We start from the raw sequence: 7031 nt of genomic DNA, 5'->3' as shown, positions 1-7031 counted from the left end.
GATGTCTGAAAGACATTCGTGCAAAAGCTTAAAATAAACTTCAATTCAAACTTAATTCATTTTATTTTATCGAAAAGTAATATTTCTTACATTTTTTAATCACTATCGCTATCTGATAATGGTGTCAAATGGTCTGAGCTTTGAGCATTCCACGATTTTTGGAGACTGTCTAGACGCGGGCATCCTAAACAAGCTTATATGTGTGTTTGTCCAAGAAATTTTTGGATGAAATACAAACCGTACAACTTCAAAATCGCATAAAAATAATAAGCGTAAATAGAGACCTCACAGTATATTGATTATGTGATATCCAAAGCATTTGAAATGTTTTTTGTTGTTGTTTGTTCAATAATATGGAGCCCACACTACGTGGTTTATTCGAGAAAAATCGAAAGCTACAGACAATTTTCACAAAAATAGCGTTGTTTCAAGCGGGCTGGAAGATTATTCCGCCCCTTATAAAAGTCGACGTAAATTACTTGGTTGACAGTCATGGGTTGATAAGCGAATATATGTACTTGTATATCCCAATAGTCTTTGTCAATAAAAACATTAATGGTAATATTGATTGCAAGGAGTTATTAAGCCAATTTCAAGGCCGTACTTCACTTTATTGTCTAAGGATACTCGTTTCTTTAACATTTCTAATAATACCATTAATTATTCATTTAATGAACCTCTTGTGCGATCAGCGCGATTGTGTAACAATTATTGTCACGTTACTAACATCAATGAAAATATTGTACAATTTTAGCTTGACTGGTTTACCATATTTAAGTTAGTGAATTAGTCTGTAAGATAATTTTCTGTAGGCTGAGGTAAATAAATAAAATAAAATATTATATAAAATATATCAAATTTATAATTGCTGCTTGTTATGTGATTTTGCTGTTGGTGGACTGCATACGCATGCATATTTAGGTGAGCTTATATATTATATGTATGTATGCCAGTCTGTATCTTCAAAATATATTTAAGTGCCGCGTATACTCTTTGATACGTACGAATTTTTGAGATCATACAAAATTTTACCTAAACACACAATCACACTCTGAGCATTTGTCGGGAGTTAGGAAACCATTTTCAGCCTTTAATCTGTCTCTGCTCGTGGAATGTTCACTTCGCAGTATAATTTAATTACATACGTACATAGGTAGTATGTATATATAAGCATAAATGTATTCATATTTGTATAATACATAGCATGAATTTGTTTCAGCTACGCGTAACGTTTTATTTTGCAAATGTTCCTCCAATCTAATGTCTGCGTTGTCACAGTCCCAATTGTTGTTTTTACCTATGGCTCCAACTGTCTGGAATTTTTTGAAATTTCCACATGCAGATTTTCTCAGCGTCACGGTTAGTAGGTACCCGTCATATTTCTTCATTCCCTGTGGTAAATAAAATGTGACAGCGACGTTTATTATATATCCCTTTTGGACTAGTTTGTAGTCGATTCTAAACAATGGGTCGAATCGATAAAAAGGTACTATTGTACTAAGTAGTAGCTTTAGCTTCTTAATACTAACATTGGCTTCACTGAAGAATAGTTCTACAGCCGCCATTTTCTTTTATATTGGTTTCAAAAAAAATATTTATTTATGATGTGCACAACAAAGAACTTGAAAGAATTACCATAACACCAAAAGAGATGAATATCTTAATAGAGCTGAATTTGTGGAACAACATCAACTGGCACGCCACAAATAGGAAGAACAGCTCGGCCAAACACCCAAAAAGGGCCTAAGCGCCAATTATATATGCATATGTATATGTAAGTATAATCTCTTAAACAGTTAACTGTGATTGACGAGTATACTCGTCATGGAGAAGTGGCAAAATTTTGTGTATTGACGAGTATACTCGTCATGCGTATAAATTAGTGACCATCGGCTATTTAAATTACAATTTTTGAGAAAAACTACACATATTCTCAAATTTCAAGATGTTTAGAATATTTTGAGGCTATGCCGGAATAAAACAAACAAATAGAAAATATAAACAATTTGAGATGATGTCATGCTTTCCCGTATGCACTGGTTGAAAAAGTTCACCAGTTCGCATAATGAATTTATTTATGTGCGATGATAAAATTTTTTAGATGTTAACCTAAAAGGGGCAAAGGCAAAAGTCAAAAAGTGGATTTATAAACTAGAAAGCTAACTCGTGTGTGTAACCTATCTTTTTTATCCAATATCTTACCAGCGCAACTTACTCTGTGATTGACGACTATACTCGTCATAACTCAATTCTGGCGACACAAAACTGTGCGCACTTTTAAATGGGAGCGCCACAGTTAACTGGTTAAGACGTCTTAGGCTCGATTTAATGTGAAGGCAAATTGTTTCGTAGGGCTCTGATCTGTATATCAAGAAGATGGCAACCGTGAGTGAATTTAGGTTAGTTGAAACGGGTCACTGAAGAAGAAACGTATGGTCATGCCAGTCTATTATTGTAAAAAATTCAGTACACCTCGGAGAGGATTGATTACATTATCGTGACGGTAACATTCAATAGGAACTTTACCACTCTTTTCCCATCTTAGAAGGAATAGAAAAATCTGTGCGTCTTCCTACTGTTTGCAGTGTTTTCCAGGCGGAAGTACTTACAATTGGGGAAGCTTGCATGTTACTACTCAAAGGTTTCTCTTTTAAGGGCCAAGCTGTAATCCAGGCACTGGCTTCAGCTACAACAACCTCTAAAGTGGAGGAACAAAGTAGGAATAGCCTCACCACCTTGATGAAAACCTTAAAGTTACCTTAATCTGGGTCGCGAGACATCCCAACATTGAAGTTAATGGAAAAGCAAGGGAAAGTCTGCCATGAATAACGCCCTTGCGGAATCGGTATTCACACTACAGGGTGCAATTAAGAATGCAATCTCCTCAAAATACATTCGAATTGCGAATTATAGATGGAGAGACCAAACGACATGCAAATTAGCAAAGCGTTATGGCCCACCTACAACCTCAAACAAACGTCAACATTGATAAACATGAGTCTCCAAGCGTCCCACGCCAGTCATAACTAGCTTTTGGTCTGTCGGAGAGCAAGCAGCCAAGCATTTCCCACAAGACACACTGTCCCAGTTGTAAGCAACCTGAAAAAAAGAAACAATCTTCCATTTTCTCTGCGAAGTGATTTTTGCTCTGCCTTATGGAAATAGAAAATATTAGCTCTAGACAAATCACTGAAAGTCTCAAGGAACTGTCTGGCTAAGACTTCAACAACCTGATAAGACTGGATATAGTTGTGCTGTAAATAACCACTGCTAGTTGGATTTCAATTCATTCACCACTTCCGCCAGTCACATATGTGAATCGAGGCAGATAGGAGGTGTCAATGTTTAATATCGATATGTGCGCTGTAAGCACTAAATTCTTATGGTGTATTCTGTATTATAACATTCTACCTGTCACAATTCCTCACTGCGAAGTGATGTATGTACTTCAAATGCAAAAGTGCAATGTGCTGCATTGCAAAAATTCTGCTTTGCAATATTCTGAGAACCGTACGAATAATGAGAAGGGGTGTGCATTTCTCCTCATTATCCGTACGGTTCTCGGAACTATTAATACAGAATTTTACAAAGCGGAATTTTTACGATACAGCGTTCTGTAATACAGCAATAAAAATATTTTCAAGCAGAATTTTACAACACAGAATTTTAACAGCCATAATTTCGAATACAGAATTTTGTACCATAAAAGTTTGAGCCCAGCCCTCTATCATAAACTAACTTTTATTTGACTGGCGATTTCTACTATTTATGATGCTCGCATCTTTTTGACACAAAATCCTTTAAAAAACAAACATACAAAATGCGTACTATACAATTTTTCAATTAGCTTCACTAAAACAAAGAACTTTGAGGCATCTTACTTAATACCGGCAAGTTGATAAGTGGCAAATTAAGCTCCTTTGCGTTCATTGTTTCGTGTGTAGTACAACAATCGTCTTTTGCAGCGTTTTGTGAAAAAAAAACTATAATCAATTTTAACCTTCGGAAGAGACACTGGGTCGAAGTTTGTTTATTTCTAACACCTAAAAATATACCGTTAGCTGAATTTTAGCAACGCCGATTTCACTCTTGGAATTCATGCAGTTGGTGCGCGCCAAATTTATGCAAATCTAAAAAATGACTGGATGAAATTGACCCGTGTGTAGTTCGAAGTAGTTTTGAATATACAGTATACGTAAGAGAAAAGGGACACCATATATTGACAAGTCTGGGACACTCTTCTTCTTAATTGGCGCGATAACCGCTTACGCGATTTTGGCCGAGTTTAACAAAGCGCGCCAGTCGTTTCTTTCTCATGCTAACCGGTGAAGCTAAGTCCTTCTCCACCTGATCCTTCCAACGCAGAGGAGGCCTTCCTCTTCCTCTACTACCACCAGCTGGTACCGCATCGAATACTCTCAAAGCCGGAGCGTTTGTATCCATTCGGACGACATGGCCCAGCCAACGTAGCCGCTGGATCTTTATTCGCTGCGCTATGTCTATGTCGTCGTAAAGCTCATACAGCTCATCGTTCCATCGTCTGCGATATTCGCCGTTGCCAACGTGTAATGGTCCAAAAATCTTGCGCATAATCTTTCTCTCGAACACTCCAAGCGTTGCTTCATCGGATGTTGTCATCGTCCAAGACTCTGCGCCATACGTTTGGACGGGCATGATGAGAGTCTTGTAGAGTGTTAGTTTTGTTTGTCGAGAGAGGACTTTACTGCTCAGTTGCCTACTTAGTCCAAAGTAGCACTTGTTGGCAAGAGAGATTCTACGATGGATTTCAAGGCTGAAATTGTTATCGGTGTTAATGCTGGTTCCTAAATAAACGAAGTTTTTTTACAACTTCGAAATTATAACTGTCAACAGTGACATGGGTGCCGATACGCGAGTGCGCTGACTGTTTGTTTGAAGACAGGAGGTACTTCGTTTTGTCCTCGTTCACTACCAGACCCATTCGTTTTGCCTCCTTCTCCAGTTTGGAGAAGGCAGAACTAACAGCGCGGTTGTTAAGGCCGATGACGTCAATATCATCGTCATACGCCAGCAATTGTACGCTCTTATAAAATATTGTGCCTGAGCGATTAAGTTCTGCGGCTCGTACGGCGCTCCCACATCAGGTTAAAGAAGTCACACGACAGCGAGTCAGCCTGTCTGAAACTTCGTTTGGTATCAAACGGCTCGGAGAGGTCCTTCCCAATTCTGACGGCGCTGCTGGTGTTGAGCAACGTCATCTTACATAGCCGTATTAGTTTTGTGGGAATACCAAATTCAGACATCGCGGCATACAGGTAACTCCTTTCCGTACTGTCGAATGCAGCTTTGAAGTCGACGAAAAGATGGTGTGTGTCGATTCTCCTTTCATGGGTCTTTTCCAAGATTTGCCATATTGAGAATATTTGGTCGATGGTAGACTTTCCAGGTCTGAAGCCACATTGATAAGGTCCAATCAGTTGGTTGACGGTGGGCTTCAGCCTTTCACACAATACGCTCGCTAGAACCTTATAGGCGATATTTAGAGGACTAATCCCGCGGTAATTGGCACAGATTGCAGGATCGTCCTTCTTATGGATTGTGCAGAGCACACTTAACTTCCAATCGGCAGGCATGCTTTCATCCGACCATATTTTGCATAGGAGCTGATGCATGCACCTTACCAGCTCCTCACCGCGGTGCTTGAATAGCTCAGCCTGCAGTCCGTTGGCGTCCGCGGCTTTGTTGTTCCTTAGCCACGTTATCGCTTTTCTCACCTCGTCATGGTCGGGTAACGGAACGTCAATTCCGTCATCGTCGATTGGGGTATCGGGATCTTCACATTCTCTGTGACATGCGCAGCTATCACTGTTTATTAGGTTCGAGAAGTGTTCCCTCCATAATTTAAGATTGCCCTGTTGGTCAGTCACCAGTTCGCCGTCTTTGTTCTTACAGGAAAACGCCCCGGTCTTAAACACTATCGTCGCCATTAAAATCAATTATTTCATCATCCAAATCAGATAAAAAAAATCCACCTCGCCTTCTTTTAGAGGCTGACTACTGACCCCATTGCCTTTATTGCTCTAAAAAAATCACTCCTTATAGAAATGAAATTAAAAAATATGAAAATTCACCCTTGACAAAACTAAGCTAAATATACTCGTATACATACATTTTGTCAGCATCAGTTGAAAGTGTACACAACGCTCTTCGCTCCTATCGATATTATATATTTCCCCATTTTTCTTTTAATGCGGTATTTTAGAAAACTGAGCTGCATCCACTTTTGATATCAAAAAAGAGGATAACACTCGGAAAAACGGTAGCTTATGTACGAGTATGTCGAAGAATTACATTTACATATAAGTATTCTACTATGTACGAAAATGTATTCGAAATATTTATCTATTACATTTATTGAAATGAACCACTTAAGTGTTCTAGTCAATATGCAAGATTTAGTTGGACTGTGCATAATGATGAATTGTGCTTAATAACTAATAGCTGGGAATGGAATTTTTGTTGAAACAATCCACTTCCAAACTCAATGCGAAGAAAGCCAACAACTGAGCTTCTGTCACTTTTAATGAATTTTCGTAGCGCACCTTAATAACCATACACACCTATAAACATATGAATGAATGCACTGCAATATGTAAAAGAAGTATATTTTTGTAATTCACAGATGTGCCATTAACAATTTGCTCGAAAGTTCTATCAATCTCGGCAAAGCTGTGCAGGTTCCCAAATGATTGCTCGGATATGGTACAATGCGCCTTTTATTCGGTTTTTTGTACGCGAGGGTCAACATCCACACGTGCGGCTTTAAAGACAAATGGGCGCATAAATGCTACGATAACAAAAACCTTATTCTTTTTTTCACCGTATCCCTCCATGATAGCAGGAAAGGGCATGAATTAATAGCCCAAGATCTGGATAATAAATGTCAAACTATAGCTCACGGCAAGTGGTCACAGCAAAAGAGTGGAAGCACATGTCAGCCTTCCACTGGGCACAAAGTTTCCCATAAATTATCATCTCTTTCGTGCATTTGT

The sequence above is a fragment of the Anastrepha obliqua genome, chromosome 1 (genome assembly GCF_027943255.1).
Source record: "Anastrepha obliqua isolate idAnaObli1 chromosome 1, idAnaObli1_1.0, whole genome shotgun sequence".
Lineage (NCBI taxonomy): Eukaryota > Metazoa > Arthropoda > Insecta > Diptera > Tephritidae > Anastrepha > Anastrepha obliqua.
Note: the sequence above shows the minus strand (reverse complement) of the source record.